The 13,286-nt window shown below is 43.7% G+C and overlaps 1 long non-coding RNA gene across 1 annotated transcript in view; it reads right to left on the minus strand.

Annotated features, from left to right (window-relative positions):
• The window catches only part of LOC144786250 (uncharacterized), a 59,376-nt gene that overhangs the window by 13,294 nt on the left and 32,796 nt on the right, over positions 1 to 13,286 (minus strand). Inside the window, exon 2 of the long non-coding RNA XR_013602095.1 lies at positions 11,782 to 11,893. This is a non-coding gene — a long non-coding RNA (uncharacterized LOC144786250). The remainder of the gene's footprint in view (positions 1 to 11,781; positions 11,894 to 13,286) is intronic.

Consider the following 13,286-nt stretch of genomic DNA (forward strand, 5'->3'; position numbering starts at 1 on the left):
GGGAGTTCCTGTGCATCAGCACAGCGATTACTAGTTCAGAGTCTCATTGAAGTCAACACAGGTTCCTGGGTGATAGTATCTGTATCTGTTCGAGCTGAGGATCATGTATGTTCTTTGGAACCTATGAACTGGACAGCTACAGACCTGTTTATCTATGTGGACTAGGCCCCCATCATGGAGTCATTTGCTTCTACTCTGGCTGCTTACATACTTGAGTTTCCCTATTCTAATTTCTGCCATCCCTGTGCATGCTTCCTTTCTGACCAAGGGGAGGGAATAAATGTTCTATAAAAGGCCCATCATAGTTTTCCCTATGTTAGACTAAGGGCCCGATTCTTATGCGGTTAGGAAAGCATTTCCACATAGGGCCTGATTCTGATGCGGTTAGGAAGGCCTCCTAATGGTATTTGCTCCTTCCATATCGGATCGGGAACGTGTCTTCCCAACCCAGGGCCCAATTATGATGCGGTTAGGAACATATGCTCCCATTGAAATCAATGGGAGTCCAACCAAATCGTATCTGGAAGCATCCGGATGCATTGTACTCCATCGGTCGGACTCTCCCGATCCAAGTGGGTCAGAAATCATTTCCAAACCGATCCGGGCGGTAAGCTTTCCAACCCGCAGCAGAATCAGGCCTGTGCACAACACAGGCTGCATTAGCTTTTCACAAGTTACTACATAAGCACGCTGGCTTCTGAGCCACATTTTATTTTCACACAGTTGTTTTCTACTTCTATTATTTCCTGGGATTTAGTCTGAACAGCAGGCAAGGTCATACAATAATGTCTCTTATTATTTTTTTGGGTCAGCTACTCACACCTAAACACAACACAGAAATCCAACTGTTGTTTATGAACATGTGAACCTTTTCATATAGATATTCACAGTAGTGCAACACAGAGAGAGAGTGATATTTCCTGAGAGAATATCACAGCTGCATCTGAGATGTAGAACATACATATGTGTATGCAAAGGGTACAGGGTCCGCATTATAAACCTAGAGATACAGTCAAAAAATTGAACATTAAAAGATTACCATTACTGACCATCTGGAGAAAATTCGAGTGGTCCGGGATCATCATTTTTTATCAGAAAATGTATTTTTTTGACTATACAAAAAATAATTCAAAATGTCAATTGGATCATACCTAATGTTGAATTACCACTTTTTTAGGCCTTACTTTATATTTATTTATTAATTTGATTTCTAAAGCGCTCTATCACCTGACAGGCATCCTGGCGCTGGCAAACTCAAGTAAATGGCAGAGAACGTGCAGCAGAGAAACAAGGAAGGAGCTAATCCAAAACAATACAGCACCTTAAATATTCGGAACAGCAATGTTTTTAGTCTTCTTCTGAAAAGAAAAAGATCACTGACTTGCCTCAATTCCAGGGGAAGCCAATTCCACAACCTGGCCGCCACAGCCGTGAAGGTTCTGCCACCTGTTCTGAATTTCCTAAACCTCGAGATCTTAACTAATCGTGCCGTGGCGGAACGAAGGTTTCTAGCTGGAACATACCACTCACATTTCCTCTGCAACGAGACCGGACCCAAACCATGCAGGGCTTTAAACACTAAGCAGAGGGACTTAAACTGAATTCTCTGTCCCACTGGGAGCCAATGCAATTCTGCCAGGGCCCGGGTGGACGAAGACCTTCTAGGCCAGCCCAAAGCAAGTTTGGCTGCGGCCGACTGAATTCTAAGAAGTCTATCCAAAAGAGACTTTGGAGATTCTAGCAGAAGGGCATTGCAATAATCCAATCTGCTCAGGACTGTACTCTGTACAACCAATGCCCGTGCCTGAGGGGGTAATAAAGGTAGAATTTTACGTAAGGATCTAATAATCACAAGGCAGCTACCAACCATTCTAGTAACCTGAGCCTCCATGGTCAGCTTGTTATTAGACAAGATGCCCAGGTTGCGAACCTTATCCACCGGTCTCACTGCGGTTGACATATCGCTAGGCCAGAAGTTACTGGGCAGCACCGAGGGAACCCTATCCGCAGAGCAGAAGAGCACCTCCATCTTGCCGGCATTAAATTGAAGTGAGTTGCCCCTCAGCCACTGAGCCGTATCACGCAAGCAGCAATGGAACTCCTCAAGAAAGGTAGACTGCTCTCCCTCCAATGAGAAAATGAGTTGCGTGTCAACGACGTAGTTTGTGATGTTAATCCTGTACTCTTTAACGACTGCAATCAGAGGTTTCATATATATTAAAAAGAATCGGACTGATTGCCGAGCCCTGTGGCACCTCATGTGTGAAACTAATCAAATCAGACCGATAAGGAGGAAGAGACACTGCCTGCGTACGACCCGTGAGGAAAGATTGAAACCACTGAAGAGCACAGCCCTTCACCCCCACCTTCTCCAGCCTGCTCAACAGAGTCCCATGATTGACCATGTCGAACGCGGCAGACAGGTCGAGCAGAATAAGAATAACTGCCTGACCCCTGTCTGCCTGCGCCGAAGTTCGTCCATCACGGTCACCAGGGCCGACTCTGTACCATGTGCCGGCCGAAAGCCAAACTGAGCCTCATCCAACAATTTATACTGCTCCAGATGATTGGAGTGCGTCCTACTGACCACTTTTTCTGTGATTTTGGCCGGAAAGGGCAAGAGGGAGATCGGCCTATAATTCTTAGGGCATTCCGGATCCAGAGAGGCCTTTTTGAGCAAAGGGGTCACTAAAGCTTGTTTCCAATGCAATGGCACTACACCACTGTTGAGGGACTGATTGCAAATTAGCCGCAGAGTAGGAAACAATTCTGTCTCAAAACTCTTCCAGATTTTGTGAGGTAAGGGGTCAAAGGGGGAACGTGATGAAATGCCCTGTGCTACTTTACAAAAATCTTCCGAGGTCAAAGGCGCAAACTCGGTTAAGTAGTTATAATTTATGATATCAGGATAGGAAATAGAGACATCATCAACCTTCTTCCCCGTATCACTAACACCCACAGTGTCAGTGGTTTCAAGCACCACCTGCTTTTTCTCCTCTCCCAACTCATCAATAATAGTTTTGCATTTAAGATGGAAAAACGTAGCTAAATTATTACACAGTTCCTGGAAGGGGGGTATCTGCTTTTTTGTGCACTTGGGGTTAGTGAGACTGTTACGAATATTAAAAATACTTTTTGAAGTATTGGGGGCATTGAGAATCACATTAGAAAAATATTCTGCCTTGACCCTAATTATCTCCTTTTTATAACACGTGATCTTAAGTATCCACGTATGTTTGTCCAAATCTGAATAACCCCGTCTCCACACCTTCTCTGCACATTTACAATCCAATTTCATGGTTTTTATGTTGTCATTGAACTACAGAGCCGAAGGTCTGCCCCTAGTTCTATGACTTTTTAATGGTACAGATGCGTCTAAATCTGCTGTGATCTTCGCGCAAAGGGAGGTATAATTTTCGCCTACCGGCTTAATTACTGAAAAGCAATCATGTCCCAAAAACAAAGGAGCTAAGCCCCGCTTGCGTAAAAGCGCCTTCCAGTCTCTACCAACATAATTTTTCCTAACACCAGTTATTCGGTGATTCTGCTTAGCCATGTCCACTGCAAATGTAATCAAAAAATGGTCTGACCAGACCAAAGGCAGGATTTCCGTAATATTGAGGTGATACTCTTCAGGGAAGATCAGATCAAGTATGTGGCCTCCCTTGTGGGTTGCTTCTTCCACCCGCTGGAGAAGGCCAAGACCCTCAAACGAATGAAGGTCATTAAGATACCCTGAATCAAGGGATCCATTCAGCCAAAGATTGAAATCTCCCAATATAACCAATCTGTGATGTACGGCGGCCAGGTTAGTGAAGATCTCCAGTAGTAGCTGTTGTTGAAGCACCGAAAACCCCCAGGGGGTCTATAGCAAATAATCCCTGTTAAAACATGGGCATGGACGTTTTTAATGGCAAAGCCTAAGAGTTCACATCCCTCAATCTCATCGATATCGATAGTGACCAGATCCCAGGAGTCTTTATAAATCACCCCAATCCCCCCCCCCCCCTCTCCCGCCCAGTCTTGGTTTATGACAGAATTTATAGCCGGACGGACAAGCCATACTCGGGTCAACATCACACTCCGGACGAGTCCAGGTTTCCGCCATGAACAGAACATCCAAACCATGATGCTCCAGCAGCAATTGGATTTCTACACAGTGTTTGGCCAAAGATCTTACATTCAAAACCCCACAGGGCAGCAGATCTTTATTCACAAAATCTGAGGTTGCTGAAGCTGATTCTGCAAATCTAATATTCCCCATACCTTTACCCCACTCCCCTATGTTGCGTAGTTCATCACTAGTATACCTAATGGTGCGCCCACCTGCAACAGATCCAGAATTTCCAAAAGGAGTGGCAGCATGGCTGGCGCTGAGGGCGTCCTTGGCGCGGACGGGCACAGCTGGGCTTGCCTTTGGCGCGCTATTGGCACGCCCTCTGTGCGCTAGCGCCTTCATCTGTTTTTATGCCCAGCCAGCGTCGAGAGCTGAACCGCTAACTCCAAAGATGGTGGGTCTGCTCGCATGGACGGGCCCCGCAATAAGGAGAGCGGTGATAGAGCTAACCGTGTGGGAGGAAGGGAGATCGCCCCCTTAGTCTGCCTGGAGTAAGTAGATTAAAAAATATATTCACAGCCCTTACAATGCAACTTTAAAAAACGACTCAACAAAGGTTTAAAAATAAACGTAATTCCCCTTTCTCGGTCTGCACCTCAGCGCCACGCACTCACAGAGCCTTGTTAATGGTGCACGCTTGCGCCGTCATCTGTTTTTATGCCCAGCCAGCGTCGAGAGCTGAACCGCTAACTTCAAAGATGGCGGGTCCGCTCGCACGGAGGGGCCCCGAAATCAGGAGAGCGGTGATAGAGCTAACCGTGTGGGAGGAAGGGAGATCGTCCCCTTAGCCTGCCTGGAATAAGTAGATTAAAAAATATATTCACAGCCCTTACAATGCAACTTTAAAAAACAACTCAACAAAGGTTTAAAAATAAACGTAATTGCCCCTTCTCTGTCTGCACCTCAGTGCCACGCACTCAAAAAGCCTTGTTAATCGGTGACCAAAATTAAAAATGTTTACAGACTTTTCCTCCTACTCAGACACTTCTATTCTGACCATTTTGATTGATTTCAGGCAGGGAAGTGACTATAAACATCCTTATTTCATTTCCAAAAGTGATAATTCACATCCAATAGTCATTCACCGTCAAAATATTAAACATTCAAAAATCAACACTACTGACAATCTGGAGAAAGTTCGACAGTTCAAGGGTCATCGTTTTTCATGAGAAAATTGATGTTTTGTACTGTACAAAAAATGATTCAAAATGTCAATTGGATTATGCCTCAAGTTCAATAACAACTTGTTAAAGCCTTACAGTGAGTAAAATTGCCATTTTTACAGACTTTTCTTCCTACTCAGAAGCTCCTATTCTGAACGATTTTAAGGAGGGAAAATGACTATAAACACAATTATTTTAGTTTCAAAAGTGATAATTCACATCCAACAGTCATTTACCGTCAAAATATTAAACATTCAAAAATCACCATTACTGACTATCCGGAGAAAGTTCGATAGTTCAGGGGTCATCATTTTTCATGAGAAAATTGATGTTTTGGACTGTACAAAAAAATGATTCAAAATGTCAATTGGCAAACTGCTAAACTACAACTCCCAGCAGCCCTCAGGAGCCAGTCCCGCAGCTGTGACTCGGGTATCTGTGTCCGCTGGCGCCACTTAAGCCCTAAGTGCCCCCCGCAGCGTGGGTCCCGCGAACGCCGTGAAGGAAACAGCTCACCTTGCCTTCAGTTGGTGCTGCCAGACGCCGTGAGGGAAACGGCACAGTCCCGTTTTTTTGTGCCGTGAGGGGAACGTCAAACTGCTAAACCACAACTCCCAGCAGCCCTCAGGAGCAAGTCCCCCAGCTGTGATGTGGGTATCTGTGCCCGCTGGCACCACTGAAGCCCTAAGCGCCCCCAGCAGTGCGGGTCCCGCGAAAGCCGTGAGGGAAACGGCTCACCTTGCCTCAAGTTGATGCTGCCAGACGCCGTGAGGGAAACGGCACTGACCCGGTTTTTCACGCCATGAGGGGAACAGCAAACAGCTAAAGCACATCTCCCAGCAGCCCTCAGGAGCCTGCCCCACAGCTGTGATGCGGGTATCTGCGCCCGCTGGTGCCACTTAAGCCCTAAGCGCCCCCCGCAGCATGGGTCCAACGAACGCTGTGAGGGAAATGGCTCACCTTGCCTTCAGTTGATGCTGCCAGACGATGTGATGGAAAGGTCACTGTCCCGGTTTTTTGCGCCATGAGGGGAACGGCAAACTGCTAAACCACAATTCCCAGCAGCCCTCAGGAGCCAGTCCTGCTGCTGTGACGCGTGTATCTGCACCCTCTGGTGCCACTTAAGCCCAAAGTGCCCCGCAGCGTGGGACATGAACGGTCGGCGCCCGGGCAAAGCCCAGGCCAAGGGCGGGCCCGTCCTTGCCCGTCAGCGCCGGACTGAGACCGGACCGGGCCAACTCTCTTCCATCGTGATCATGGGTAAGCGAAAGGACCCATGTTCCGCAATTTCTACCAAATCTAAGGCAAAGATACCACGCAACTGTGCCTCCATTATCTCTTATTTGACTACAGCTGTGGGGGCCATAACCAACGAGATTTAGGACGTGGAGGCTCAGCTGGGGTTGGGGACTGATGGAACGGTTGTTATTGCCACCGAGGATGCTTTATGTTCAGATCCCGTCCCCAGCCAAATAACAGACGTGGCTGCAAATAATAGTATTAGAGACAATGACATTGCTTCTACTTCTTGCCCCAAAGGTCAACTGGAGGATAAGGGGAGCACGAATCTACCAAGAGACGGGGCCGTAGCCTCTGGTAAAAAAGGGAGGAATTTTTTAAAAACAGGCCCGCCACAAAGAAGTTATCAACACGGACCGGGTCCACTGATCAAAGGCCATCAGAGGTACTGACATCCTTTAATTTGACTAATGTGAATGTGGACCCGGTTCTCTCACACATTGACATGCTCATTGGTTCACTAAAGGAGGACTTATTTAAGTATGTTACATCTGGTTTACATTGTGTGATGGATAGGTAAACTAAAATAGAGTCCACACTTGATGACCTGCGGGAGGGAGTCAGGCTAACAAAGTAAATATCGTGGGTAACAGATCAGGTAAAGCTGAGGATGGCAGGAGTTTACAAACACCTCATATCACAATCCCCGATGACGCTAGGGCACCGACTTCTATGCCCTGGGGGCCTTTTAATATAAATGATGTATGTAATGGCCCAACAGGGGTAGCGCTACGGGAGCTGTCAGCACTACCCAGCGGAAATCTAATATGCCATCTTTGACAGGGTTAAATCTAACATCCTCAGGAGCACCTGCCAAACAAGTAGGGCTGAATCTGCCACCGGAGGCTACTCCTCTAATGGCGGTTTTAGTAGGGGTACCCCCTCTTAAAAGTAAAAGCACTGAGACAATTGAGGAGCTCATTCATAAAGTTATGTTCTCGTGCAGTAGGGCTTCTGAGGGGGGTTTAAGAGCATCTACACATATTATAATGGCCAGGCGGGTAGGCTGGGTGGGAAGTTGCCCTAAAACGAAAGACGGCGATTGCATATAGATCATCTTGATCGGACAGATGTGGCAGGTTGGCTCCTCCATGGGAGCTCTAATCGGGCATGGGGAGAGATTACAGCCTTACCCCTGGGCTTTTTTTATCCCCAGACATGGGTGCTTGGGGCAGAGACTGCAAGGGACCACAAAAACACATGGTAGGAAAAGGGCCGTCTACATTCATTGCTCAAACTACGTATAACGCTGTTCATTCCTCCAGGATAAATACTGTTGACCAAACCCGAGGCCACCTACAAGGGTCCACTATTGCGGACAACAGACCTAAAGAGAGTAGGGTTGTGACACCAAATAGATTTGCCCCATTAAGCCAGCTGGATAATAATGACTGACTAGACCCCTGTTCTGAAGGGCATAATGGAGTTAGAGTTAATAACATGACCTGTTTGAGTAAACCTACCCAGGGGGTAAAAAATTATCTGGGACATTGTTCTAAGATATTAAGCTGGAACATAGCAGGACTTACCAATAAGTCAGATGACGCTAGGGCGAAAGACTTCTTAAGTCAGTTTGAATAATTTCTGGATGGATGGTTATATCACCTATTCAGAACCAGCTAAAGCATCTGTAACTGGCAGGGCAAAGGGGGGTCTATTGACCTTGATTTCTTTGAAAGTTGCAGCTAATCACTGCAAATTGGACTCACTGAACTGTTCGGCGGGACAAATCACTTTCCCTATTGCACCAAATTTGCTTATTGTTAATTTTTATAATTCATTTGATAAAATTACCACAAATGAACATTTGGTTAGTCTGAATTGTTTCCTTGAATTGTATAATGGAAAACAAACTACTCCTTATTCGGTTAATATTTTAGGTGATTTTAATGTACATCGTTGTTATTTACATTGTTATGTCACGGACAGCTTAGGCCCTGCTAATCATTTAGAGATGCATTTTGAACATCCATTTTGATCATTCATTGCAGGGTGGTTTTTTGGAGACCTCCTTGGCTTATTATGGTCTATTTTATTCTAATATAACGCATGACGGTGATGACGTCCCCACCTCTAAAGGCAGGGGAATGCATTCCACTATCGATTATATTTTTATTAGTGTAGCTCTGACCTCTCTGGTGATAGGTTACATTACTATGTGGTCTCAGTATAGTGATCATAATCCCATAAACTTGATACAGGCGGGAGGTCTCAAGAAAACCCAAAAACCTAATAGTTTTGCTTGTACCTCTAATATACGACCCAAAGACCAAGCCCGTAGACTCAAATGGTGCTCGGTAGTGCAGGGGGATTTCCAGGCGAATTTGTCGCAAACTGTTGGATGGGAGATGAACCTCTGTCTAGATGACAACTCGAGAGACAAAGAGGTCCTTATGGCATATATTAAAATTTTTATCCAGGTGGCCTCTGATCTTAAACGCCCTTTTAGGGAACATCAAAATAAAGGGGAGAGGTGGTTTGATCGTAATTGTTCTACTGTCCATTGAAAGTTGCATGCGTCCCTAAAACTTAAACCACAAGATAAATGTGCCATAGCAGCTATAGGGAAAACATATAAATTGGCAATAAATAAACACAAAAATGAGATTAAACACGAGGCATGGAATGATCTATTGTCTATTGATGTTATTAAAAATAGTGCCAAGTTTTGGGAAATTGTTAACAAACCCTTTTTTCAAGAATCTTTGGCTTCTCCCCTTGACTGTAACATACAGGAGCTGGATTGGCATAATAATTTTAAATCTATATATGGTGATCAGGATAATCGAGGATCCTCAGGTACTACATTTGAAGTTGAGGCATACACCTTGATGTTTACGGAGTCAGAAGTAGTGGAGGCCATAACCCAAATGACTAGCAACAAACCCCCTGGACCAGATGGCTTTCCTGACGATCTTTTTAAATTTGATATAATGCTCTGGTCTAAAATATTGGCCCACGTTTTTAACATGGCTTGTGAAGTAGGTCTACCTAGATCATGGTCAGAGTCAGTGATTGTCCCGATCTATAAAAAGGGCAATAGAGGGGATCCAAGCTGCTACGGACCAATATCGCTCATCGACTCTGCCGTAAAGGTGATTGGAAGGGTGGTTGTTAGTAAACTCACAGCCTGGTTAATTGAATCCAATACTCTATCAGATCTGCAATACGGCTTCAGGAAAGGAAGAGGCACTACCGATCAGTGCCTTAATCTGCACCTATTAATTGGGAAGTACACCATTGCCAAGAAGGGAACACTCTATCTGGCATTCATGGACTTTTCCTCGACTTTTTCCCGAGTGAATAGGTCCAAACCATAGGTCATACCTCTCAAGCTAGGTGTGGATAGAAATATTGTTCATTTCTTTGTCGAGTTGCATAGGGATCTGACAGCCACAGTGAGGTATGATCAAAGGGGGAACTGCACCCAGGGAATATGCATCGCAAATGGCGTTAGGCAGGGGTGTATTCTGGCCCTCTTACTCTTCACCCTCTATATTAATAACTTGGATCAAGTTCTAGGGGTAGCCAGCTAAGATATTCCGCGTGTGGGGTAGTGATTGATCCCGGCACTCCTATGCACGGATGATGCTGCCCTTTTAGCGAGAACGGCGGTTGGCTTACAACTCCTTTTAAATTCCTTGCTGCTTTTATGAAATCCCTGGATTTAAGTGTCAATTTCTCAAAATTTCATACAATGATAATTGCCTCCAAACCTAAAAGGGTGAAAACTCTCCACTGCAAGGGTAATGTGATTACTAGGGTCACCACTTTCCCTAACCTAGGCGTCTTATTTGATGACCGAGGCATATAGATCCCACAATTACATGCAAAGAGAAATGTACTGGCTAGATCCACATCTGCAGTTTTGGGCTTTGCACGCAGGTTAGGGGCCAAACCAATGCAAGCTTTGTTAAAAATATATGGAGCAAAATACACCTCCATTGCAACCTATGGAGCGGATATATGGGGTTTTAGAGAGGCAAGGGAAATTCAGGTAGTCGAGAATACATTTTTAAAAAATGTGTTATTGGTCCCACAATCTACGCCAACATATATAATCCATCAAGAGACTGGGACTGGCTTTGTGGGGGATTTAATTGTAATTGCACCTCTTTTGAAATGGATTTCAACCTGGTTAAACCCCGAACTAGAACCAAATTGTGAAGTTATGAGAGATTGTTTGGCTCTAGATCAAGTGAGTCGTATCTCCTGGCTGAGTCATGTCAAAAGACTGGCAGTGAAACTGGGACGGCCAGAGCTATTTAATTCACCAGACAAACTAGTAAAGGGTGACATGCAATGGGTAAAGAAATCTTATTTATATATGGCCTCTATGGAAAGAGAAGAAAGGGAGTTGGTAAAATCAATTGTACGTGCCCACCAATTGTTAAAAACGTCTCGTGCAATTGAACCCTATCTGAATGTGGTATCTAATCTTAACCACCACTGTCTGCTGGTAAGATTCAGGTTGAACCAGCTACATTTTATTCTTGCTGACCCTCCGGGATGTAGAAGGGTGGAGGACTTGGGTGTATGTTCATGCGATAATTTTTCCACCCAGGACACATTGCATTTTATTTTATTTTGCGAGCATTTTATGCACATTCGGAAGCGTTTTATCCTCCCAATTCTAAAAGACAAAGGCTTTCTACAAGTAAAACCAGCACTTATGTATTTACAGCTGCTGTCCAATGTCTGGGATATTTTTAGTATAGCAAGCGTTCTTACCGCAGCAGTTAGAACAAGGAGGAAAAAATTACAGTGATTTTTATGATCTAGCTTACATTAATTATTTTTAACAAATTAAGGTTTTTTTATAATGTACATTTTAGATTGTCTGTCCTTGATCATTCAATGTTTTTAATTAGTGTAATATGTTTGCTGCTAATTAATGTTATATTGATTTAAATTTTGTGTATAGAATGCTTTTATGGTTTTAATTAACCGAATAAAGTACTTTTGACTGACTGACTGACTCTAAACGTGCTTATTTTAGTTCCAAAAGTGATAATTCACATCCAACAGTCATTTACAGTCAAAATATTAAACATTAACAAAATCACCATTACAGACCATCTGGAGAAAGTTTGTGAGGTCCGGATTCATCATTTTTCTTCAGAAAAATTATTTCGTTTTCAAAAGTGATAATTCACATCCAATAGCCATTTGCAGTCAAATGATTGAACATGAAAAAATTACCATTACTGACTATCTGGAGAAAGTTCAACAGGTCCGGGGTCATTGTTTTTCATCAAAAAATTGATTTTGTAGACCGTAGAGAAAATTATTCAAAATGTCAATTGGATCATACCTGAAATTGAAAAAAACACTTTTTACAGCCTTACAGTGACCAAATTTGTCATTTTTACAGACTTTTCCTCCTAATCAGAAGCTTCTATTGTGACCGATTTCGGGCAGGTAAATGTCTCTAAACACCATTATTTTAGTTCCAAAAGTGATAATTCACACCCAACAGTCATTTGCAGTCAAAATATTAAACTTTCAAAAATCATCATTACTGACCATCTGAAGAAAGTTCGACAGGTTTGGGGTCATCATTATGATCAAAAAATTGATTTTTTAGACTGTACAAAAATAATTCAATATGTCAATTGGACCATGCCAAATGTTGAATAACCACTGATGGAGCAAGGACTCGCAGAAAAGAGAGTTGCTCAGAAGCAATCCACTCGTTTAACTCACTAACCTGTTATTAATTAAGTATTGTGTGAAACTAACGCGCACCACATAAACACATGAATTAGTGAAGCTTGCATTTGTGTTTGCTAATGCTAACCAACTCGAACAAATTACTACAACTACTCTAACAGGGAAATCTTTACTGCGCATGCATCAACTGCATTTACGCAATATGACGTACTAAAGCTTGGAGGGAAATTCTTGCGCATGAACAGAAGGCACTGAAAAGGAGTCTTGAAGACTCGCGTGCATGGCACCTGCTTATCTGAAACGAAATCGAGGTATTTAACTAATGCTAATGTGGGGAAATTATTAATAAGTAAAGTGGCTTAGAGTAGAGACGGCTGGTATACAGTGAAACCCTTTATTTGTGAGAATAACATTTGTCTTTTCTGACTTTATTACAACTGCGCATTTGGGCCTCTCGTGTATGGCTGAAGTAAGCTAAACCATGTGACAATGGCAAATGACAACTGAAAGTCATCCCGGAAGAATGACGTGTGGGTCGAGAAGAGGACAAGGTCGCAGTATGCCTGAGCCTGAGAACCGGCAGTGAAAGATCCAAATTCATGAATCTACATGCTCAAATTAAAGCATTTGTTGTAGATGAAATGTGAATGAGGGTGGGAAGATAAAATATGAATAGAAATTAAGGGGATGGGTTTGTTAACAATGGGCTAACTGAAAAAGTGATATGTAAGCATGGTGTGATGATCTTCTCCACTTGGCTGACCAATTGGATGCCTTATTTTTGCGATATTGAAACTTTAATGGGTAGTACATGAGGCGCGAAAGGTATAACTGAGGTAGCTTTTAGTTAGTTAGACAGACGCCGTTGCTGAAATGCTGTGAGCCGTGGGTGTTGTCGGAGTAACAGGAGATGCTGATGAAGAAACCGAATGCAGAGCCCTCTATCCTAATTTAATTAGGTTAGAAAAAAGATCACGGAAGAATCTCGAGGTGGGAGAGAGTATCAGAGAAGGGGTGCGACGTGACCGTCAGTG

This window comes from Lissotriton helveticus, chromosome 10 (assembly GCF_964261635.1).
Source record: "Lissotriton helveticus chromosome 10, aLisHel1.1, whole genome shotgun sequence".
Lineage (NCBI taxonomy): Eukaryota > Metazoa > Chordata > Amphibia > Caudata > Salamandridae > Lissotriton > Lissotriton helveticus.